General features: G+C 38.9%; 1 long non-coding RNA gene and 1 pseudogene across 2 annotated transcripts; one reads left to right on the plus strand and one right to left on the minus strand.

Annotated features, from left to right (window-relative positions):
• The first annotated feature begins 251 nt into the window (after positions 1-251).
• Positions 252-8954, plus strand: LOC126962301 (uncharacterized). The gene is made up of 3 exons (XR_007728639.1): positions 252-467; positions 7707-7822; positions 8449-8954. It is a non-coding gene; the product is annotated as an uncharacterized LOC126962301 (long non-coding RNA).
• A 10880-nt stretch (positions 8955-19834) lies between these two features.
• LOC126963381 (translationally-controlled tumor protein-like) lies at positions 19835-20441 on the minus strand (annotated as a pseudogene). Its single transcript, XR_007729049.1, has one exon. The product of XR_007729049.1 is annotated as a translationally-controlled tumor protein-like (transcript).
• Positions 20442-26595: the final 6154 nt, after the last annotated feature.

The following is a 26595-nucleotide window of genomic DNA, read 5'->3' on the forward strand; positions in this document are numbered from 1 at the left end:
CAAGATGTGAGCAGGTTTAGTTCCTTCTGAGGGCTCTGAGAAACAGCCTGTTCCATGCTTCTCTCCTAGCTTCTGATGACAGCCAGCAATCTTTGGCATTCCTTGGTGTGATAGTTAATAATGAGTGTCAACTTGATTGGATTAAAGGATGCAAAATACTGCTCCTGGTGTGTCTGTGAGGGTGTTGCCAAAGGAGATTAACATTTGAGTCCATGGACTGGGAAAGGCAGACCCACCCTTAATCTGGGCAGGCACAATCTAATCAGCTGCCACTGTGGCCAGAATAAAAAGCAGGCAGAAGAATGTGGAGAGATTAGACTGGCTTAGCCTCCCAGCCTACATCTTTCTCCTGTGCTGGATGCTTCCTGCCCTTGAACATCAAGTTCCAGGTTCTTGAGCTTTGGAACTCAGACTGGCTTCCTTTCTCCCCAGCTTGCAGATGGCCTATTGTGGGACCTTGCGATCATGTGAGTTGATACTCCTTAATATACTCCTTTTTTATATACACATCTATCCTATTAGTTTTGTCCCACTAGAGAATCCTGACTAATATACTTGACTTGTAGGTGTATCACTCCAATCTAATCCCTGCCTCCATCTTCCCATGGTATTCTCTCTGTGTCTCTTGTCCTCACATGGCTATTTTCTACTCTATGGTGTCATTCTACTCCAGTATACCCTCATCTCTACTTTAATTACATTGGAAATGACCCTGTTTCCAAATAAGGTCACATTCTGAAGTACTGGGGTTAGGACTTCAACATACCTTTTGGGGAGGACACAATGTAACCATAACACAGCCTAAAATGTTTTTTGTTTGTTTTTTTTTTTTACCAATTCCCTGACAATACTAGTACTTTAGAACACTTTAACTCCGTTAACCATTTCTTATCTTTTGTTTTGCTGTTATTGTATATTCAATTTTATATATTTTACATTTTTTTAAATTTTTCCTTTTGTTTTTGTTTTTTTGAAACAGTGTCTTGCTCTGTTGCCCAGGCTGCTGGAATGCAGTGGCATGATCATGAATCACTGCAGTCTCAAACTCCTGGGCTCAAGTGATCCTTCCATCTCAGCCTCCTGAGGAGCTAGAACTACAGGCATACACTACCATGCCCAATTAATTTTTGTAGAGATGGGTCTCACTATGTTGCCCGGGTTGGTTTTGAACTGGCCTAGAGAGATCATCTCACCTCAGCCTCCCAACGTGCTGGGATTACAAGCATAAGCCACCAGACCTGGCGAAATTCTGTATGTTTTAAATTTTAAACAGCATTACTGTTGTTGCTTTATACAGTCAAAATCCATTCATATATACCCATATATTAAGCTCTTTCATTACTCTTCTTTTTTTTTTTTTTTTTTGCACTTTCTTTTTCCATCTTAGAACATTTGCTTTCCCAGTTTTTCCTAGTCTGCTGGGACTCCAGTTACATGTATGTCAGACCTGTTCATTATGTCCCATTTGTCTCTGGTGAAATTCTTTTTTTTTTTTTTTCTTAATCTATTTTCTCCATATTTTTCTCTATTTTCTTGAATACATTTATTATAGTTATATTAAAATATTTGTTTAAAGCTATAATTCTGGATCACCTGTCTTATTTCTCTTCCCCTCTTTCTTGCTCTCTCTGTCTCTCTTTCTTTCTCTGTCATTTTGTCCTATTTCTTGGTATGCCTGATACTTTTTGATTGACAGTCAGATACTCTCTTGAAAAATTACAGAAGTTCTGGACAATGAAGGAATCTCCAGAGAGGGCTCACCCTTTCCTCTGCTAGTAGGTAGAGTTAGAACCGGCCACTTCAATTCAATCAGGGACTGAGCTAACTCAAAGTTAGGCTGCAGTTTTACTAAGGCTTTTTCCACCTCTTTTTTTATTTTTATTTTTCATTTATTTATTTATTTTAGAGACACGCTGTTGCCCAGGCTGGAGTGCAGTGGCACAATCCTAGCTCACTGAAGGCTCAGACTCCTGAGCTCAAGCAATTCTCCCATCTCAGGTTCCCAAGTGGCTAGGACTACAGGTGCATGCCACCATGTCCAGCTAATTTTTTTTTATACATATTTTGTAGAGACAGGGACTCACTTCATTGCCCAGACTCGTCTCAAACTCCTGGCCTCAAGCACCTCAGCCTTCCAAATTGCTGGAATTACAGGTGTAAGCCACTGCACACAGCCTCTTTCTACCTTTGTATTACTACCACTCTAGAGTACAGCTGCTTAAATTCCAACTAAAAGCCTGGGACTTCTCCAGGTTCCAGCCTCCATGTCATGTTCTGAATTCTAATCCTTGACCCTCAGCAGTGTGGAACAGCCAGAAACTCCACTCTGCTTTGCCTGGCTTCTTAGGTTCCTGAATTTTATAGCTTCAGAATTCAGCAAAATGGAAAAAAACAAACAAACAAAACAAAACCACCTGGCTGGGCATGGTGGCTCAATCCTGTAATCCCAGCACAAAGTGTGAAGATTTCTTGAACTCAGGAGTTTGAGACCAGCCTGGGCAACGTAAGGAGACCCCATCTCTACAAAAAATAATAATGATAATAAAACAATTATTCAGGCATGGTGACATGTGCCTGTAGTACCAGCTACTCAGGAGGCTGAATTGGGAGGATCGCTTGAGTCCAGAGATTGAGGCTGCAGTGAGCTGTGATTGTGTCAATGCACTCCAACCTGGGCAACAGGGAAACCCTGTCTCAAAAAAAAAAAAAAAAAAAAATGGTCAATTGCTGAGCCCAGTTTTCTGTCCCTCCAGTCTACAATATGCATTTCTTCACACCCACAGGATTGACAAATGCTCTGATGGCTACTATGCCTTCCAGCAAAAGCCCTTTCCCCAGGCCCTTTACTGGGTTTTCAGCTACATTCCTTCAGCCCAGAATTGTGAAACTCCCCATGGGAAAACATTGCTGCAGAATGTCCTTTCAGCTCTCCATGGTTCTCATCTCTCCAGAATCTTGACCTCTCAAGTTCTACACTTCCTTAGCACCTTCCCAACATCCATAAAGAGCTTTTGATTTTTTTAAATCCAATTTTTATACTTTTTCTTAAAGGGTGCATTTTTCTGTGGTAAGTTACTCTGCCTGGCTAAAAGTAGAAGTTCTAACCACAGAGTTTTAGATCTTCCCTTTCAATGAAGCTATTGATTATGTTCAGGAAGTTAGACTACTAAATAAGAGAGTTTCTCGTTTTTTTCATCAGGTATACTCTGGACTTTAAATCCAAACTGTATAGTAATTAGTGTGCCCAATGGGAAAACATGAATTTAAATTAACAAGAGAATATGTCATTGGATATTATCAAGAAATGAATGAGAAAAATAAACATGCAAAATAAAAAACAAAACATACAATTAATAAAACACATTGAAAACAAATTTTATTCAAGATTGAAGCAAAAATGTTAAATTTATTTTATGTTGGTATAGACGACTTAATCAAACTATAAAATAAAAGTAGAATTCTTTCCCAAAGTGGTATAGCTCAGTGAATTACTAGCAGAGGCTTTTTTTTAACCTCAGATGTACAGAATTGAGTTGATAATATTAATTTCTTAGCAAGCTATCATCATTTATCCACGTTAAACCCCACTTTTTAAATTTTTAATGTAATTATTAGCTTTTTCCTTTATCTCAAATCCCTAGTTCTCAATTCAATTTCTTTTCTGTATCCCCTCAAAAGCTTTATCTTTTATGTATTGTAATTGATACATAATCATTATACATATTTATGGGGTACGTAGTGATTGTTTGTTTGTTTTTGAGACAAGGTCTGGCTCTATCCCCCAGGCTGGAGTGCAGTGGCATGATCTTGGCCCACTGTAACCTCTGTCTCCCAGGCTCAAGCCATCCTCCTACCTCAGCCTCTGGAGTAGCTGGGACTACATGCACGTGCCACCACACCTGGCTAATTTTTGCAGTTTTAACAGAGATGGGGTTTCACCGTGTTGTCCAGGCTGGTCTCGAACTCCTGGGCCCAAGTGATGTTTTGATACATACAAAGTATAGTGATCAGATCAGGGTAATTAGCATATCCATCATTTCAAACATTTATCATTTCTTTGTGCTGGGAACATTCAAGATCCTTCTTCTAGATATTTGAAACTATGTAATACATTATCGTTAACTATAGTCATCCTACAGTACTATAGAACATTAGAACTTTTTCCTCTTATCTAGCTGGTTTTATAGTTTTGGTCTCACATGTAGGTCTTTGTCATGCCAGACCCTTATTGACTTCAGTCAATAAAGGCTGAAGAAGAGGCCCAGAGCCAGTGACCAAGACATAGGGCTTATCCAGAAGCCTTATACACAGGGCAGTCTGGTGGCAACGGACTGGGCAGGAGAACCACAACTGCTTATAAAAAGCATGCAGTTGGTCGGGCGCGGTGGCTCACGCCTGTAATCCCTACTCTTTGGGAGGCCGAGACGGGCGGATCACAAGGTCAGGAGATCGAGACCATCCTGGCTAACACGGTGAAACCCCATTTCTACTAAAAATACAAAAAAATTTAACCAGGTGTAGTGGCGGGTGCCTGTAGTCCCAGCTACTCTGGAGGCTCAGGCAGGAGAATGGCGTGAACCCGGCAGGTGGAGCTTGCAGTGAGCAGAGATGGCGCCACTGCACTCCAGCCTGGGTGACTGACCAAGACTCCGTCTCAAAAAAAAAAAAAAAAAAACAAGCAGTTTATATAGCATTTTCACATAGCACCCTTCCCCTAGCAACCTCCACCTGGCAACCTTCATTTAACCCAAAACAAAGTACCTTGGTCCCCTTTGCTACCTGAATTCCACAGGATATCCCAGAGGGTTCAGATGTTCTTCGCAGATAAGGAATGAATCTGTGGGTTGGTCGTTCCCAGGTTCCTTAGCTCAGAAGTCTGAACATACATTCTTAAACCATAGGGTCATTCTCAAGGTATGGTTAAGTTATTGCTGCCAGGTGTACCTGCCATACAGTCTTTGATCCATTTGAGTTGATTTTTGTATAGAGTGAGTGGGGAGAGAGAGATAAACATCTAGGTCCAGGAAACTTGTCCATAATGAAACTATGGCAGGGGCCAGGAAGGAAGATTGTAAACAAGTAACATTATCTTCTGCATTATTATTATTATTATTTACAAAATTTCATACACCCATGGGTCTATTTGAGTTTTAAATTCTGTTCCAGGATTGGGCGCAGTGGCTCATGCCTGTAATCCCACCACTTTGGGAGAACAAGGCAGAAGGATAGCTTGAGCTAAGCAGTTCGAGACCTGCCTGGGCAACACAGTGAGACCTCATCTCCACAAAAAATTAAGACAGGCATGGTGGCATGTGCCTGTAGTCCCAGCTACTTGGGAGGCTGAAGTGGGAGACCACTTGAGCCTAGGAGGTTGAGGCTGCAGTGAGCCAAGTTCCCATCACTGCACTCAAGCCTGAACCACAGAGTGAGACTCTGTCTCAAAAAAATAAATAAGTAAATTATGTTCCAATGGTCTAGTTTCCTGTTCCCCTGACAAAAACATAAGTTTTTATTACTATAACTCCATAATATACTTTCATATCTTGTAGATTAGGCTCCTTTCTCTGCCCTTTTTTATAAAATTGACTTTCTTAATTTTTACTCCTTAATTATTCTATATAAATATTAGAAAAAGTTTGATTTCCTCAAAAATTCTAAAATTTTAACTAGAATTGCTTTTTTTTTTTTTTTTTTTTTTTTTTGAGACGGAGTCTTGCTCTGTCACCCAGGCTGGAGTGCAGTGGCCGGATCTCAGCTCACTGCAAGCTCCGCCTCCCGGGTTCACGCCATTCTCCTGCCTCAGCCTCCCGAGTGGAACTAGAATTGCTTTTATCGATTAGTCAGGGGAGGACTGACATATCCACACAGTGATTTAAGACAATAAGAGACCATCTTACACTTTCTATGTTATTAAATAATACTAAGTGCAGGTGGGGATGCTAGAAAACTGTTTATGGTTGGATGGAATGGTGCTGCCATTTTGGAGAACAGTATGGCAGTATTTAATAATATTAAATACGTGTAAATGTTATGATGTAGCACTTCCTCTAATGAGTTTTTTCCCCAAAGAACAGTTGTAGAGATATATGAGAAGACATACACAAGATATTCATTGCAGTTGTTTGTGGTAACTAAGAGTTGGAGAAAACATACATGTCCTTTTATAAAGTAATGGATAAGGAAACCATATAAGCACGTGATTGAATGTAATGCAATGATCAGAAGCTGCCATTGAGAAAGGCATGGTGGCAAGAAAGCAAAAATGAATCAGGTTTTAGAATTACATTTATTATATAATTTAGGTGTGGTTAAGACATATGGAATTGACTAGAAGCAAATTGATCAGAACTCTATTAAGTTTTTGAAGGAATTATTTTGCCAAAAACAAAAACTAACAAATGGAATCAACAACAGAATCTGGACTAAAAATAAATTTTTTGACTATTCTAGTCTTAAAATAAACTTCATCTAATCCTACCTAGTACTTTGGGAGGCTGAGGTAGAAGGATTGCTTGAGGCCAAGAGTTCAAGACCAACCTGGTCAACATAGTGAGACCCTGTCACAAAAAACAAACAACAACAACAACAAAAAAACACAGTCCAGGCATGGTGGCTCACGTCTGTAATCCCAGCACTTTGGGAGGCCGAGGCGGGTGGATCACTTGAGGCCAGGAGTTTGAGACCAGCCTGGCCAACATAGCAAAACCCCATCTCTACTAAAAACACAAAAATTAGCTGGGCGTGGTGGCACATGCCTTTAAACCCAGCTACTTGGGAGGCTGAGGTACAAAATCCAGTTGAGCCCCGGAGGCGGAGGTTGCAGTGAGCCGAGATCACGCCACTGCACTCCAGCCTGGGCAACAGAGGGAAACTCAAAAAACAAAACAAAGCAAAAAAATAAGGTTCTGAAATTTGCACAGCTGAAAGCAGGCTGAGAAAGCTGTGCAGTCTCCAAGGACATATTCTTCAACAACCTCTTCAGGTATGGCCGTGAAAAATAGACAACGAAGAACATCCAACAGGAAAAACCCAAGAACCATGAAAAACAGTGGACAAGGGAATGCCTCAAAGGGAGTAGAACCCAGCTCTAATTACAAATTACCCCATACCCCAGGTAAGAGGAATTCACAATGCATGCCTCAGAGGATTTTATCATTGTAATGAACCAGCGAGTACTATGTGTCTCCCATTATTTTTATTTTCAAGTTAAAAATTCTTAATTGTAGCCATTTAGCCCTGTCCCTAATGAATGTATTAGGTATGTGGGAGTAGGAATGAGAATAGGTGCAAATAATTTATCTCTTTAGTTCATGGGTGGCTTGACCACAAGAAGCCACTTCTATGATTGAAAGAACTGTGTGCCACTGGGAAATCCTAGAACTTGAATTGGATGCACTGACTGAATGATGCTTTGAGCAGTCTCTCTTAAGATAGGGTGTATTTTATGGGTGGGAAGAAGAGTAAAACAGATGCCATTTACTAGAAGAGTGAACTATGGCAGAAATTGGCCAGACATTCAGCAAACCTTTTTTTTTTTTTTTCCTCCTAGACACTCAGCTAGACCATATTTCCCAGACTCCCTTTTGGTGAGGTGCAATTATATGACTTTCAGCCTATGGAATGTGGAAAGAGTGATGATTATACACCACTCTCAGGCTTGGCTTGTAAAAATCCCCTAATCTTTGCTTCACTTTCTTTCCTCACAGTTGGCTGGATAGTGACACTTAAAACCACAGCAAAAGATGGCAGAGCTTCCACCAGCCTAGGTTCCTGAATCACTGCATGGAGCGTACCCCAGTCCCTGCTGACAGTTGGACTTCATGTGAGTGGGAAATTGTTATTATGTTAGGCCACTGATATTTCAGGAGTTATAGCAGTTCACTTAATACATTGATACACTTTAAACCAGAAATACCAGTTTTTAAAAGCTTTTCACCTAGAGGGAACATGTACAAACATTGGTTATGGTAGTTGGGGTTAACTTTGGTATTCATCACTTAAAAAGATAGGTAAATATAAAAACACCCCAGAGCCTAGGAAAAAAACAAAAACAAAACAAAATAAAAAGATAGGTAAATAAAAATGAAGCATCTGGAAGCAATGTACTAGATGAATGTACAATGAGATGGATAAACCTCAAGAACATAGTGTTGATCAAAAAAAGCAATGACCAGAATTATAGATAGCAGTAGTACAATATAATTGATGTAATTTTGAAAGAAAATGGGGAAAAAAACTCACACAATACCACTGATATAAATTTAAACACATAAATACACGAAATAGTATTATATATTTTTCAAAGATACACACATATCCAAGGATATATACCAAACATGTCAGGGAAGCAGAATGGGTCTGGGAGTCAATTGAATGGGAAAAAAAGAAAAGAAAGGGAATATTGCAGAAACAATGATTGACTCAATTTTCTGTATCTACATGTGATAGATGCTACAATATGCCACCCAGATTTCTTCCCTAGGAATGGAAGGTTTGTTCCCCCAGCTGCTAAAGTGCTGCAGGAAGGCAGTCCTCAACTCCCAGTCCTCTTTGGGGATTGCTATGGCAAAAGAAAACTGGAGGTCCAAGATGATACCTCCTTCCAAGAGTAGCTCATATACAATGATTGAGAGGTGCCTGCTCTTGCTTGAACTGGGGACAATTTTGAAGGGCCATCCCAGATCCAGAGCTTGTCATCAGGTTGATTGATTGATTACACTTCAACTTCTCCCTCTACCCAATTCTGCTTTCTTTCCTTCCCTTCCACAAGTGCTGATCCCAAGACCACTCCCTAATAAATGGCCTGCATACTAGTCTCCATCTCTTCAACTGTATCTCCACCTCTTCTTCCTGAAGCATCATGCTGTGACACAAACATTAATGTATGTTCGTGTATCTTAACCTTTGTTGCTATATATTTCCCTTCTGCTCACCTCTATTTTTCAAGTTTATAGCAACATTTTGTGAAAATAAATAAATATGAAAGTTTTTACAAAATATCATGAGAATGTATTTTGAGAATAATATCAGCTTTAGCAATAACAAAACATGCTAGAATTTGTGCCATGAACATAAAATAGCTAAAAGTACCCCTAGCCATTGAAAAGAAAAGATATCATCCTCATTTATCAAGAAAACGTAAAGGAATACAAATGATGAAAAAATAAATAGACATGTAATCAGTTCCCATTAGGTAGAAAGTGAAATGCCAAACCAAAGCTTCCTCACTAAATCAGTTGTGCAGTTGTGTTATTTCCAAACTCCTACAACATCACACATGAATAGAAGTCACTTAGAAACCTCTCTAATTCCCTTAATACTTGTTCATTTAATTCACCTGCCTAGACTGTTGTTCTCTTGTGAGCTTTTGATGAGCTTTCAATCTTACGGGTTCCTATGTTTGACAAGTGTATCCTACAACTAACTGTGTTATTAGCTTCCCAAGGCTGCTGTAATAAAGTGCCATAAATCTGGTGGTTTATAACAACAGAAATTTATTCTCTCACATTTATGGCAATGAAAAGTTCAAAATCGGCCAGGCGTGGTGTCTCACGCCTGCAATCCCATCACTTTGGGAGGCCAAGGCGGGCAGATTACCTGAGGTCGGGAGTTTGAAAGCAGCCTGACCAACATGGAGACACCCAGTCTCTACCAAAAATACAAAATTAGCCGGGCGTGGTGGTGCATGCCTGTAATCCCAGGTACTAGGGAGACTGAGGCAGAAGAATCGCTTGAACCTGGGAGGCGGAGGTTGCGGTGAGCCAAGATCATACCATTGCACTCCAGCCTGGGCAACAAGAGCGAAACCTCCGTCTCTCAAAAAAAAAAAAAAAAAGAAAGAAAAGAAAAGTTCAAAATCAAGGTGTCAGCAGGGCCATGCTCTGTCTGAAACACTTTATGGCAGAATTCTTCCTTTCCTATTCTAGCTTCTAGCAGTTGCCAGCAATCCTCACATGAGTTTCTCCCTGTGTGCCCTCTCCTTTTCCTTTAATGTAATCATAAATGCAGTGATTACATTTAGGGCCCACCCTAATCTGATATGACTTCATCTTAATATACATCTTAATTACATTTGCAAAGATCCGATTTCCAAATAAGGTCCCATTCTGAGGTGCCAGGTAGATATGAATTTGCGAGGGACACTATTCAACCCAGTAAAGTTTGCCCTCTGCTTCCCCAAAACTCACACCCATTCCATGCACAAAATACATTCACCCCATCGCCATATCCTCAAAAGTCTTAACCCATTCCAGGATTAACTCTAAATTCAAAATCTCTGCTAAACATCCACCCAGTAAAGTTTCAAATATCATTACCTATATAATCTTAACCAAGTATGGGTGAAACTCTGGGTATGGTCCATCTCAGGGCAAACTTATTCTCCATCCACAGATTTGTGAAACTAGAAAACAAGTTCCCCGCTTCCAGAATACACTGATAGAACAGGCATAGGCCAGATATTCCCATTCCTAAACTAAAAAAATTGGAAGAAATGAAGGACTTACTTGTCTATAGCAAGTTCACAACCCGGCAGTGTAAATTCCCTTGGGTTTCAAAGCCTGAGAGTAATCCTTTGTGGCTTGATGCTATGTCCTCTGGGCCCTCTGTGGCAGGAACTCCTTTCTCTCTGACCTCTGCATCCATGGCTCTGCCCGCAAAAGTCATTCCTCCTTCACTTTGTCTTGTCTCTGTCCCTTTCAGTCCAGGCTGGCAGTGTTTCTGCTGGTATAAAATTCTCAAAAACATTGTAAGTCTTTCACAAATGTCAAGGAGTCTCACATTGTTAGACATCAAGGTGCTCCATGGGTCCTTCCTGGATAACCCCATCTTTATTGCAGGCTGTTACTGAGATGGTTGATTGGATCCCTAAATCACACACCTAATGTCTACAGCAAACAGCTGTCTGCTGCACCTTAGCCCTTTTTCATAGCATGCTATTTGGATAGTGTAAGAATCTTCCAAATGATCAACTCTTGGTTTCTTTTTCCTAAACAGTGCATTTCTCAATGTATCTCTTTCTTCTCTCATCTTACTGTAAGCAGCAAAGAGAAATCTGGCTGCACCTTTCATACTTTGCCTGGAAATCTCCTAAGTCAAATTTCCAAGTTCTTCTTTTACAAGTTCTACTTTTCACCAAACAGAAAAGCATAATTCAGCCAAGTTTTCTGCCACTTTATGACAAGGATTGCCTTTTCTCTAGTGTCCAAGAATATGTTTCCCATTTGTATCTGGGACTTCACCAGAAGCACCTTTATTGCTCATATTTCTAGAAACATTCTTTTAGAGGTAATATATATATGCCTTAACACAATAGAAGCTTTCTCCATAGCTCTCCTTCCTTCTTTCTGAGCCCCAACCAGAAGCTCCTTAAACTTCAATACTTCTACCAACAATCTCTTCAAGGCAACCCAGGCTTTTTCTGGCATGCACCTAAAAATTCTCCCAGCCTCTACCCATTACCCAGTTCCAAAGCCACTTCCACATTTTTAGGTGTTTGCTACAGCAGCATCTCACTTCCCAGTACTATCATGTTTATTAGTTTCCCAGGGCTGCCATAACAAAAGACCACAAACTAGGTGGCTTATAACAACAGAAATTTATTCTCTCACAATTCTAGAAGCTTGAAGCATATAATCAAGGTGTTGGCAGGGCTGCGCTCTCTCTGAAGGCTCTAGGAAAAGACACTTTCTTGCCTCTTCCAGCTTCTGGTGATTGCCAGCAATCCTTAGTGTTCCTAGGCTTGAAGATGCATCACTCCAATCTCTGTCTCCATCCTCCACGGCCACATTCTGAGGGGCTGGGTGGATATGAATATCCAACACATTTCAATCTGGTATAGTCTTTTTCTGCCGCCTTCCTATTTCTGTTTTAACTCACTGTCTCCGAGTCCAAGCTGTTCAATTCCCTTTATAATGAAGAGAAAAATGAATGTTGGCAAGGAAAGTATTCTGTTTAAAGTTAAGAAAACTGCTTGTCAGAGTCAGTCCTATAGTTGCTTTAATTATATGTATAAGTACCCCTGGAGTTATTTGTTGTATGTTTGTTTGTTTAGGGTGTTTGCTGCAAGCACCCACTGGTTCCACACAATCTTTTCTGGATTCTGTCAGCTACTATTCTATTCAGGAATTTTACATCTATGTTCATGAGTGAAATTGGCCTGTAATTTCTCTTTTTTGTTTCTTTCTTTGTCTGCTTTGGTTATACTAGCTTCATAGACTTAGGAAGCATTTCCTCTTTTTCTAGTCTCTGGAAGAGTTTGAACAAGATTGGAATAATCTATTCAATGACAGTTTGGTAGAATTTTCCTAAACAATTCTTTGGGTTCATTGTTTACTTTGTGGGAAAAAAATTAAATTATTGATTGGGTTTGACATTAGAAAATCCATAAACATAATTGATTATGTGAACAGAAGAACAACAACAACAAAAAACCACATCTCAATAAGTGTAGAAAAAAAGCATTTAGGCTGGACACGGTGGCTCACGCCTGTAATCCCAGAACTTTGGGAGGCCAAGGCAGACAGATCACAAGGTCAGGAGTTCAAGACCAGTCTGACCAACATGGTTAAACCCCATCTCTACTAAAAATACAAAAATTAGCCAGGCATGGTGGCACACACCTTTAATCCCAGCTACTCAGAAGGCTGAGGCAGGAGAATTGCTTGAACCTGGGAGGCGAAGGGTTGCAGTGGTCCGAGATGGCGCCACTGCTCTCCAGCCTGGGTGACAGAGAGAGACTCCATCTCAAAAAAAAAAAAAACAAGAAAAAGAAAAAAAGCATTTAATAAAATTCAACATCTGATTATGTTTCAACATCTATTCATAACTACTAAAACATTACCAAAGCTAATGTTTTTTTAAAACATCAAACCTGAGCATAGTGGTACATGCCTGTAGTCCCAGCTGCTAGGGAGGCTGAAGTAGAAGGATCACTTAAGCCCAGGAGTTCAAGGCTGCAGTGAGCTATGATGGCACCACTACACTCCACGTTTGGCAACAGAGTGAGAGTCTCGCTGTAGTAAAAAGAAAACAGAAAAAAAAAAAAAGAAAGAAAAACATCATTCTCAGTAGTGAAACTTAGCTGTTTTTAAAAAAATCAGAACATGACAAGCATGCCCAACGTTAATACTTTTACTCAATATTATATTTGAGGTCTTAGCCAACCCAGCAAGGCCTAGCATTGGAAAAGGAGAAATTTTTTCCACATATTCACATTCACAGACGATAAGACTGTCTAGAACACCCAAAACAATAGACAAGTTATTGGAAACAATGAGAGAGTTTGGCAAAATGGCTCGCTCGCTCTCTCTCCCTTTCTCTCTCTCTCTATATATGAAACAATCCCTTCCCTTCCACATATATATATATATATAAAATATATAATTTCTACACCCCACCAAAAAAAATTCAAAAATATAATGTTAAAGTCTTTATTATACAACTTTTCAAACATACACAAAAATTGGGAGAATAGTATAATGAACTCTCACATACCCATTACCCAGCTTCGCTTCAACAATTATCAACACTTGGCCATTCTTCTTTCATCTCCCCCAACTTTTTAAATGAACTACTTAAAATTAAAAATAGTGACATTATATCATATAAACTATTTTAAACAAATGTCATGTCACCTTACCAGTAAATGCATATGAGTTTCTAATGAAGGCTTTTCATTTTTATCATAATGAACACAATTTTAGCATATAACCTAATCAAATTAACTCTAATACCTTAATATCATCTAATATCCAGTACAAATTAAAATGTATCAAAGTGCTTCAAAAATATATTTTACACTGGTTTGATAAGCCATACTTTTGTTTTTTTACCATTTATTATAGCAATAAAAGAAGGAGGTGTGAGACCTATGTGAAGGAAACTGTAAAACTTTACTGAAATTCTTTAAAGAAGAAAATGAATGAAGAGATATGCCATGTTCAATGATGACAGGACTCAATATCTTTAAAATCACAATAGTGAACTATAAATTCAGTGCAAGTCTCGTCAGCGTTCAAATGGGGTTTTCAAAGAACCTGAGCCTCTGATTCCAAAATTTATATGGGAGATCAATATCTCAAGAAAATCAAAGAAGAATATAGTGGAAGATTTGCCCTACCATATAACAAAACTTATTATAAAGAGTATTAAGATAGTATGGTATAGGAGGAAGAATCTATAGATCAAAGATCAATCAGTGGAATGAAATAGAGTCCAGAAACAGAGTTATGAATATATGGAAGCTTGATGTGGCACTGCAGCTCTCTTCTTAAATGAGGAAACACTTACTAGGTGGTACAAGGACTATTTTTTATTCTCCTGGGGAAAAAATAAAAGAAATTGAATATCACACTATAACCCAAAATCAAGTCCATAAAGATTAAGAATTTAAATGGTAAAAGCAAAAATTTGAACTTTTAGAAGAAAATATAATACCTTTACAACCTTGAGGTAAGGGAGAATTCATAAATAAACTCTTGATTAAAGGATGTACAAATTTAACTATATTTGTACTATAAAAGATATTCAGACATCTTTTCATTGGGGAAGTAAAAAAACAAACTACAAACTTGGAGAAGATATTTTTCAACACATACAACTGATACAAGATTAATATCCAAAATAGACACAAAATGCCTACAAATCAGTAGCAAAAGATAAACAACATAACACAAAAATGGGCAAAAAAAAAAAATAAGCATTTTACCACAAGGAAATACAAATAGACCATAAACATAAGAAAAGATATTACTGTGTTTTGAATGATGTTATTGCATCCAAAATTCATGTTAAAACTTAATCCCTAATGCTGCAGTATTAAGAGGTGTGGCATTTGGTAGGTGATTAAGTCATGATCAATCTTAACCTCTTGAATGGTATTAACACCTTATTAAAAAGCTCATGATTGAAGGGACTGTTCTGTCTTTCCACCTTCACACAGTGCTCCTCTCCTCCAGAGGATGCAGCAACAAGGCACCATATTGGTAGCATAGAGCAGCCCTCAACAGACATCAGTCTTTTTTATTTTTTTATTTTTAGTTTTTGTGGATAGTAGGTATGTATATTTATGAGATACATGAGATATTTTGATACAGGCATGCAATGCATGATAATCACATCATAGAAAATGGGGTATCTAACCTCTCAAGCATTTATCCTTTGTGTTACAATCCAATTATGCTTTTAGTTATTTTTAAATGTACAACTAAATTATTATTAACTACAGTCACCCTGTTGTGCTACCAAATACTAGACCTTATTATTTTTTTCTGTACTCATTAACCATCCCTTTCTCCTCCCCCGACTCCCCTCCCCCCACCAAATACCAATCTTGCCAACATCTTGGACTTCCCAGACTCTGGAACTGTGGGAAATAAATTTATATTGTTTATAAATTGCCCAGTCTCTCAGGGATTTTGTTATAGCAGCACAAACAGGCTAAGATACTTGATTTTATTTGCTTTTCTTTTTAAACCATATTCGCCTTTTTTTTTTTTTTTTTTTTTTTTTTTTTGAGACAGGATCTCACTCTGTCACCCAGGCTAGAGTGTAGTGGTGACATCATGGCTCATTGCAGCCTCAAACTCCTAGGCTCAGAAGATCCTCCCATCTCAGCCTCCTGAGTAGTTGGGACTATAGGCACACACCACCCCACTTGGGTGATGTTTTTATTTTTTGTAAAGACTATCTTGCCCAGGCTCTGTATTAACCATTTTTAAGTACAGGCATGCCTCAGAGATATTGTAAGTTTGGTTCCAGATCACCATAATAAAGCAAATATTACAATAAAGGGAAATCACATGACTTTTTTTGTTTCTCATTGCACATAAAAGTTATGTTTACATTATACTGTAGTCTATTAACTGTGCAATAGCATTATGTCTAAAAAATCAATGTGCATACCTTAATTTTAAAATATTTGGAGGAGGCAACAGATGCTTCCACTGATTATTCTCCCCAGAAAAACGCCAAATTTAACAACTATTTACAGAAAAAAGCACCTCCATAAGAACCAAAAATCAAGTGAGTTATCTCAGTACCTGGTTTTTAACTTCATATCTCTGAAAGAGGCACTGAAGAGGGTAGGAAAGAGAGTCTTAAATTGCTGACACCACCCCTTTCCCATCTCTTGCACAGAGAGAGAATCTGTGTGCTTAGGGGTCAGGAGGAGTACAGCAATTGTAGGATGTTGCATTGGAACTCAGTGCTGTCAACACTCTGCAGAACTCAGCTGACACCCACAGAGGCAGCACTGAGATGAGCCCTAGCCAGAGGGAAATCATGCATCCCAGGGGTCAGAACCTGAGTTTCCACAAGCCTCACCTCCATGGGCTAAAGTGCCCTGCGGTTCTAAGTAAACTTGAAAGGCAGTCTAGGCCATAAGGACTGCAACTCCTAGGCAAGTCATAGTGCTGTGCTGGGCTTGAAGCCAGTGGACATGGAGGGACATGCAACCTAGTGAGACACAGCCAAGGTAGCTAAGGGAATGGTTGCACCACCACTCCCCCTATCCCAGGCAGCATAGTTTGCAGCCTCAAAAGTGAGCCCTTCCTTCTGTCTGAGGAGAGGAAAGGGAAGAGTAAAGACAACTTTGTCCTGTGACTTGGATATCAGCTCAGTCTCAGTAAGATAGGGTACTGGGCAGAGTCCTAAGGCATCTAGCTCCCAGACAGCATTTCTAGACACACCCTGGGAAGAAGGGAACCCACTGCCTTGAAGAGAAGGACTCGGGCCTGGCATGATTCACCACCTGCTGACTAAAGAGCCTTTGGGCCCTGAATAATCAGCAGCGGCAACCAGGTAGAACACACCATGGGCCTTGGGTGAGACTCTCAGATGTGCTGACTTGTGGTGTGACCCAGCACATTCACAGCCGTGATGACAAAAAGGAGAGACTCCTTCTGCTTGAGGAAAGCAAAGGGAAGAGTAACAGGGACTTCGTCTTGCAGCTTAGATACCAGCTCAACCACAGTGGGGTAGAGCACCAAGTGGTAGGCTCATGGGATTCCTGATTCCAGGCCTTGGTTTTGGGCAGGTGTTTTTAGACCTACCCTGGGACAGAAGGGAACCCACTTCCCTAAAGGGTAAGTCCCAGGTCTGGCAGCATTCACCACAGCTGACTGAAGAGCCTTTGGGCCTTAAGGGAACATGGAAGATAGTGTGAGAGTACTCCTCATGGGCTTGTGCTGGTGGTGACTGAGGGGAGAGACTCCTGTGCCTGGGGAAAGGAGAGGGAAGAGTAGGAAAGACTATGTCTTGTGGTTTGGGTGCCAGCTCAGCAGTAGTGGAATAGAGCACCAGGTACCTATCTCGAGTTTCCAACCCCAGACCCTGGCTCTGAGACAGCATTTCTGGACCCACCTAGGGTCTAAGGGAACTCATTGCCCTGAAGGGAGGGACACAGCCTAACTGCCTTTGCCATCTGCTGACTATAGAGCCCTAGGGCCTTGAGCAAACATAGGCAGTAGCCCAGGAGTAGGTACAATGGGCCTTGGGTGAGACCTAGTGCTATGTTGGCTTCAGGTCTGACCTAGTGCAGTCCCAGTGGTGGTGATCACAGTCGTGCTTGTATCACCCCTCCCCTAGACCCAGGCAGCTCAGCACAGAGAGAGCAACTGTATTTGTTTGGGAGGAAGTCAAAGAACAAGAGTGTCTACATGATAATCCAGAAAATTCTTCCAGATTTTATCCAAGATCACCAACATTGTCCCTCTGTGACTATGCAAGAACCACATTGTTACTGGGCTTGGGGTCCCCCCTAATGCAGATATGGTTGCAGTGACCAAAAACTTAGATCACAATACTCAAGTCTCTTTGAATACCTGGAAAGCCTTCCAGAGGTGGGTACAAGCAAGCCTAGATTGCAAATACTACAAAAAATACCTAACTCTTCAATGCTCAGAAACCAACAAACATTCACAAGAATCAAGGAAAACATGGCCTCACCAAACAAACTAAATAAGGTACCAGGGTCCAATCCTGGAAAGACAGAGATATGTGATCCTTCAGACAGAGACTTCAAAATAGTGCATTGAAGAAACAAAGACGTTCAAGATGAATTCAAGAGACGGAATTCAGAATCCTATCAGATAAAATTAACAAATACATTTAAATAATTAAAAAGAATCAAGCAGAAATTTTGGAGTTTAAAAATGCAATTGACATATTGTAGAACGAATCAGAGTCTCTTAACAGCAGAACTGATCAAGCAGAAGGAAGAATTGGTGAGCTTGAAGACAGGTTATTTGAAAATGCACAGCCAAAAGAGACAAAAAAGAAAAGAATATAAAAGGATGAAGCATACCTACAAGACCTAGGACATAGCCTTAACAGTGCAAATCAAAGAGTTATTGAATTTAAAGAGGAGGCAGAGACAGAAATAAGGCTAGAAAGTTTATTCAAAGGAATAATAACAGAGGACTTCCCAAACCTAGAAAAAGATATTAATATTCAAGTATAAGATGATTATAGAACAACAAGCAGATTTAACACAAGACTCCTAAAGGGATTTAATAATCAAACTCCCAAAGGTCAAGGATAAAGAAAGGATCCTAAAAGCAGAAGAAAAAAGAGGAAAGAAAGAAAGAAAGAAAGAGAAAGAAAGAAAGAAAGAAAGAAAGAAAGAAAGAAAGAAAGAAAGAAAGAAAGAAAGAAAGAAAAGAAAGAAAAGAAAGAAAAGAAAGAAAGAAAAGAAAGAAAGAAAGAAAGAAAGAAAGAAAGAAAGAAAGAAAGAAAGAAAGAAAGAAAGAAAGAAAGAACAGAGTTCCAATATTCCTGGCAGCAGACTTTTCAGTGGAAACCTTATAGGCCAGCAGAAAGTGGTATGACATATTTAACGTGGTGAAGGAAAAAAACCTTTTACTCTAGATTAGTATATCTGGCAAAAATATCCTTCAAACATGAAGGAGAAATAAAGACTTTCTTAGACAAACTGAAGCTGAGGGATTTCATCAACAACAGGCTTGTCCTCCAAGAAATGCTAAAGAAAGTTCTTCAATCTGAAAAAAAAAAAAAAAAGATGTTAATGAGTTGTAAGAAATCACCTGAGGCCACGCGCAGTGGCTCACACCTGTAATCCCAGCACTTTGGGAGGCCAAGGCGGGCGGAACACCTGAGGTCAGGAGTTCGAGACCAGCCTGACAAACATGGTGAAACCTCATCTCTACTTAAAATACAAAAATTAGCCGGGCGTGGTGGCAGGCGTCTGTAATCCCAGCTACTCAGGAGGCTGAGGCAGGATAATTGCTTGAACCCGGGAGGTGGAGGTTGCAGTGAGCTGAGATCGCACCATTGCACTCCAGCCTGGGGAACAAGAGTGAGACTTCGTCTGAAAAAAAAAAAAGAAATCATCTGAAGTTACAAAACTCACTGGTAAAAGTAAGTACACAGAAAAAACAGGGTCATTGTGATGTATAAAATACTCATATCTTTTTTTTTTTCCACTGAATGAGTCTCTTTTTATTCTCTTGGTAATCTCTTGCAGTTAACTACTTCTGTTGTAGGTGATGAAATGGGTAAGGCTCCACACTTCGGATGTTGGCACTGCTATGAGCATGGCTTTCCCTTTATTGCAACTCACAATCAAAACCTTTGATTCTTTTTTATATTCCGGTCCCAGAAGTAGAAGTTAATTGATGAGTAGTAGCCTACAACCAGGCTCTAGCTCCTCCAGGAACACTACAGGATGAATTTGGTTTAACTATGCATTAAACTAAAAGGCATTCTCTCAAATGAGTTTAAATGCATTTTATTTTTAGACAACCTACATGACACGTTTTTCTTAAAAACAAAGCCTCCATTCCAAATAAATCATGGTCAAATTAAGTGAAGAGCTCAAGATTACGTCAGTCCCATTTGTCTTAAGTCCTGGTGTTGTGTGGATGACAAGCAGAAGCCAGTTATGATGACAGATGATAGATCCAAAGTAATTGCCAAATTTGTTAACATTTTCCCATTTCTAAACCATCCTTAAAGAAAATCATATATGGGGTCACACCATCCTCACGGTAGTCCAATAGAGCAACCATGCCATCTGGATCCACGTTTTCACCAATAAAGAACTGGGAGTTTTTGAAATTAGCAAGGATGTGCTTGATTTGTTCTGCAGCCCCCGTCATAAAAGGTTTTACTCTTTCTGGTCTCTGCTCTTCAAGTTTGCCTTTGACTGATTTCATGTAATCTTTGATGTACTTCTTGCAGGTTTCTTTTGTGAAACTTGTCTCCTGCAGGTGATGGTTCATGACAATATCGCGACACCAGTGATTACTGCGCTTTAGGTACCTTCGCCCTCGGGGCCTTCAGCGGAGGCATTTCCACCAATAAGCGAGTCATCAGTGTTACCTTGTGTCCTACTAACCATCTTCCCCTCCACCTCCAGGCACAGCCCGGATCTTGTAGTTGTCGGAGAACATCTCATCTTAGCTGATGAGGTCCGGGTAGATAATTATGATTGCGACTGAAGGGAGACGAGGGCGGCGCTAGCTTAGCAGGAGCCCGAAACTCGGAGTGAGCGCGGTGCAGCTGGGGCGGCGCTGGGCGGGGAGTGGGGAGCGGGCGGAAAAAGCTAAAATACTCATATCTTAATTAGAAAGACTAAAAGATGAACTGATCAAAAATAATAATTACAACAACTTTACAAGATATAGTACAATTAGATATAAATAGGAACAACAAAAAAATTTTTTAAAAGGAGGAACAAAGTTAAAGTGTAGAGTTTTTCTCAGTTTTGTTTTTTTGTGCAATCCATATTAAGTTATCATCAGTTTAAAATAATGGGTTATAACATATTATTTGAAAGCCTCATGGTAACCTCAAATCAAAAAACATACAATGAATACACAAAAAGTGAAAAGCAAGAAATTAAATCATACCACCAGAGAAAATCAGCTTCACTAAAAGGAAGACAGGAAGAAGGGAAAAAAAAAGGAGGAAAAGACCAGAAAACAAAGAACAAAATGGCAGGAATAAGTCCTTACTTGTCAATAACATTGATAGTAAATGGACTAAACTCTCCAATCAAAAGACATAGAGTGGCTGAATGGATTTAAAAAACAAAACTCAACAATTTGCCTGTAAGAAACACACTTCACACATATAAAGACACATACAGACTGAAAATAGATAGTTTTCAAGACAAAAACTATAAAAAGAGACAAAGAAAGTCATTTTATAATAATAAAGGGTCAATTCATCAAGAGGATATAACAGTTGTAAATATATGTGCATCCAACACTGGAACACCCAGACATACAAAGCAAATATTATTAGAGAGATAGATACCAATACAATAATAGCCGAAGACTTCAACACCCCCACTTTCAGCATTGCATAGATCATCCAAACAGAAAATCAACAAAGAAATATCAGACATAATATGCACTATAGACCAAATGGAACTAATACGCATTGACAGAACATTTTATCTAATGGCTGCAGAATATACATTCTTTTCCTCAGCACATGGGTCACTCTAAAGGATAGACCATATCTTAGGCCACAAAACAAGTCTTAAAACATTCAAAATTTAAAATAATATCAACTGCCTTCTCTAACCACAATGGAATAAAACTAGAAATCAATAACAAGAGGAATTTTGGAAACTATACAAACACATGGTAATTGAACACTATGCAGCTGAATGAACAGTGGGCCAATGAGGAGATTAAGAAGGAAACTGAAAAATTTCTTCAAACAAATGATAATGGAAACACAACATACCAAAAACAATGGAATAAAACAAAAGTAGTATCAAGAAAAATGTAAACCTGTAAGCACCTACATCAGAAAAGTAGAAAAACTTCCAATAAACAACTTAATGATGCATCTTAAAGAACTATAAAAGCGGCCGGGCGCAGTGGCTCACGCCTATAATCCCAGCACTTTGGGAGGCCGAGGCAGGCAGATCACGAGGTCAGGAGTTCGAGACCAGCCTGGCCAACATGGCGAAATCCTGTCTCTACTAAAAATACAAAAAATTAGCCAGGCACGGTAGCGCATGCATCTAATCCCAGCTACTTGGGAGGCTGAGGCAGGAGAATCATTTGAATCCGGGAGGCAGAGGTTGCAGTGAGCAGAGATCATGCCACTGCACTCCAGCCTGGGTGAAAGTGTGAGATTCCGTCTCAAAAAGAAAAAAAAAAACTATAAAAGCAAGAGCAAACCAAACCTGAAGCTAGAAGAAGAAAAGAAACAATAAAGATCAGGGCAGCACTAAATGAAATTGAAATGAAGAAAGCAACACAAAAGATCAATGAAACAAAACGTTAATTTTTCGAAAAGATAAAATTGACAAATCTTTAGCCGACTAAGAAATAAAGAGAGAAGATTCAAATAAAAGCAGCAGTGAAAAATGAGACCTTATAATTAATACCACAGAAATTCAAAGGATCATTAAAGGCTACTGTGAGCAACTATATGCCAATAAATTGGAAAACCTAGAAGAAATAGATAAACTTCTAAACACATAAAACCTATTAATATTGAATCATAAAGAAATCCAAAACCTGAACAGAACAATAACAAGTAATGAAATCAAAGCCATAATAAAAAATCTTCCAGCAAAGAAAAGCCTGGGATCTGAAGGCTTCGCTGTTAAATTTTACCAAACATTTAAAGAAGAACTGATACCAATCCTACTCAAACTATTCCAAAAAACAGAGGAGGAGGGAATACTTTCGAACTCATTCTACAAGGCCAGTATTACCCTGATACCAAAAAGAAAAACTCATCAAAAAAAGAAAATACAGACCAATATCCCTGATGAACATTGATGCAAAAATCCTCAACAAAATTACTAGTAAACCGAATTCAACAAGACATTAAAAGATCATTCATCATGACCAAGTGGGATTTATCCCAGGGATGAAAGAATGGTTCAACATATGCAAATCAATGTGATACATCATATCAACAGAATGAAGGACAAAAAGCATATGATCATTTCAACTGATGCTGAAAAAGCATTTGGTAACATTCAACATCCTTTTATGATAAAATCCCTCAAAAAACTGGATATAGAAGGAACTTACCTCAACATAATAAATACCATATATATGGCAGACCCACAGCTGACATCATAGTGAATTGGGAAAAACTGAGAGACTTTCCTCTAAGATTTGGAACACTACAAAGATGCCCACTTTCACCACTGTTACTCAACATAGTACTGGAAGTCCTAGGTAGAACAATAAGACAAGAGAAAGAAATAAAGAGTATCCAAATTGGAATAGAAGAAGTCAAATAATCCTTGTTTACAGATTATATGATCTTATATTTTGAAAACTCTAAAGACTACCAAAAACCTTTTAGAACAGATAAACAAATTCAGTAATGTTGGCTGGGTGCAGTTGCTCATGTCTGTAATCTGAACATTTTAGAGGCCAAAACAGAAGGATTGCTTGAGCCCAGGAGTTCAGGATCAGCCTAGGCAACATAGGGAGACTCCATCTCCAAAAAAAAAAAAAAAAATTAGCTTGGCATGATGATGCATGCCTGTGGTCCCAGCTACTCAGGAGGCTGAGGTGGAAGGATTGCTTGGGCCCAGGAGATTGAGGCTGCAGTGAGCCCTGATCATACCACTGCACTACAGCCTGGGTGCAAAGTGAGACCCTGTTTCAAAAAACAAAACTCAGTAAAATTACAGGATACAAAATCAACATACAAAAATCAGAAGCATTTATATATGCCAGCAGTGAACAATCTGAAAAAGAATTCAGGAAAGTAATCCCATTAACTCATTTATAATAGCTACAAATAAAATTAAATACCTAGGAATTAACCAAAGAAGTGAAAGATCTCTACAATGAAAACTAGAAAACATTGATGAAAGAAATTGAAGAGAACACAAAAAAATGGAAAGAGATTCCATGTTTTTGGATTGCAAGAATCAATATTGTAAAAAGGTCCATACTACCCAAGGCAGTCTGAAGATTCAGTGCAATCCCTATCAAAATACCAATGACATTCTTCACAGAAGTAGAAAAAAACAATTTTCAAATTTATATGGATCCACAAAATACCCACAATAGCCAAAACTATCCTGAGCAAAAAGAATAAGACTGGAGAAATCACATTACCTGACTTAGAATTATACTACAGAGCAAGAGTAACCAAAACAGCATGGCAGTGTCATAAAAACAGACATAGACCAATGAAACAGAATGGAGAACCCAGAAATAAATCCATACATCTATAGTGAACTCATTTTTGACTAAGGTGCCAAGAACACATATTGGGGAAAGGACACCATCTTCAATAAATGTGCTGGGAAAACTGAATATCCATATGCAGAAGAGTGAAACTAGACCCCTATCTCTCATTATATACAAAAGTCAAGTCAAAATGGATTAAAGACTTAAATCTAACACTTCAAACTATGAAACTACTAAAAGAAAACATTGGAGAAACTCTCCAGGTCATTGGACTGGGCAAAGATTTCTTGAGTAATACCCCAGAAGCACAAACAGCCCAAGCAAAAAATGGGCAAATGGGATCACATCAAGTTAAAAAGCTTCTGCACAACAAAGGAAACAATCAACAATGTGTAGAGACAATCCACAGAAGGGGAGAACATATTTACAAACTATTCATCTGACAAAAGATTAATAACCAGAATATATCAAGAGCTCAAACAACTCAAAAGGAAAAAAAAAATCCAATAATCTGATTTAAAAATGGGCAAAAGATCTGAATAGACATTTCTCAAAAGAAGACATACAAATGGCAAACAGAGGAGGGCACAGTGGGTCACACCTGTAATCCCAGCACTTTGGGAGGCCAAGGCGGGCAGAACACTTGAGGTCAGGAGTTCAAGACCAGCCTGGTCAACATAGTGAAACCCCGTCTCTACTAAAACTACAAAAATTAGCCAGTCATGGTGGCAGGCACCTGTAATCTCAGCTTCTCAGGAGGCTGAGACATGAGAATCGCTTGAATCCAGGAGGCAGAGGTTGCAGCGAGCCGGGATCGTGCCATTGCACTCCAGCCTGGGTGACAAAGTGAGACTCTGTCTCAAAAAACCAAATGGTTAATAGACATGTGAAAAGGTTTTTGACATAATTGATCATCAGAGAAATGTAAAAAACATTTTCTTTGCTCATCCAAAACTACAGTGAAATATCATCTCATCTCAGCTAAACTGGCTTTTATCCAAAAGACAGGCAATAACAAATGCCAACAAGGATATAGAGGAAAGGGAGCCCTCATACACTTTTAGTGGGAATGTAAATTAGTACAACCACTATGAAGAACAGTTTGGAGGTTCCTCAAACAACTAAAAATATAGTTGTCATATGATCCAGCAATCCCACTGCTAGGTATATACCATAATGAAAGCAAATCACTATATTGAGGAGATATCTGCATTCCCATGCTTATTGCAGCACTGTCCACAATAGCCAAAATTTGGAAACAACCTAAGTGTACACCAGCAGATGAATGGATAAAGAAAACATGGTGCATATGCACAATGGAGTACTATTCAGCCATAAAAAACGTATGAGAGCTTATCATTTGCAATAACACAGATGGAAATGGAGATCATTACATTAAGTGAAATAAACCAGGCGCAAAAAGACAAACTTTTCATATCCTCACTTATGTGGGAGCTAAAAATTAAAACAATTGAACACATGGAGATAGTAGAATGATGGTTACCAGAGGCTGAGAAGGGAAGTAGGTGGGGGATGTTTAATGGGTACAAAAAATAATTAGAAAGAATGAATAAAATTTATTATTTGAAAACACAACAGAGTGACTATAGTCAATAACAATCTAATTGTACATTTAAAAATAACTAAAAGGTATAACTGGATTGTTTGTAACACAAAAGATAAATGTTTGAAGTGACTGATACCCCATTTACCCTGATATGATTATTATGCCTTGAGTGACTGTATCAAAATATCTCATATACCCAATAAATATATACACCTGCAATGTACCCCAAAAATTAAAAATTCAAACCATTTAAAAATTAAAAATAGATATTTTGTTGCTAAAAAATGCTAACAGTCATCAGAATCTTCAGCAACTTGTCATCTTTTTGCAGTAGGAGGGTCTTGCCTCAATGATATTAAGGGCTGCTAACTGGTAATGGTTGCTGAAGGTTGGGGTGGCTATGGCAATTTCTTAAGAGAAGATAAAATGAAGTTTGCCATATAAATTGACTGTTCCTTTCACAAAATATTTCTCTGTAGCATGCAACGCTGTTTGAAAGCATTTTACCCACAGAACTTTCAAAATTAGAGTCTATTTGGGTGTTAAAACTTAATGGCAAAACAAACAAACAAAAAAATAGAGCCTATGCTCTCAAGCTCTGCTACTGCTTTATCACCTATGTTTATGTAACATTCTAAATTCTTTGTTGTCACTTCAACAACTTTTACAGCATCTTCACCAGGAGTAGGTTCCATCTGAAAAAAAAAAAATGGTTTTTTTTGCTCCATAAGAAGTAACTCCTCATCCATTCAAGTTGGTTTTTCTGTTTGTTTGTTTTCAGAGACAGGGTCTTCGTCACCCAAGCTGTAGTGGAGTGCAGTAGCATGATCACAGCTCACCACAGCCTCAAATTCCTAGGCTTAAGCAATCCTCTCATCT

The sequence above is a fragment of the Macaca thibetana genome, chromosome 9 (assembly GCF_024542745.1).
Source record: "Macaca thibetana thibetana isolate TM-01 chromosome 9, ASM2454274v1, whole genome shotgun sequence".
Lineage (NCBI taxonomy): Eukaryota > Metazoa > Chordata > Mammalia > Primates > Cercopithecidae > Macaca > Macaca thibetana.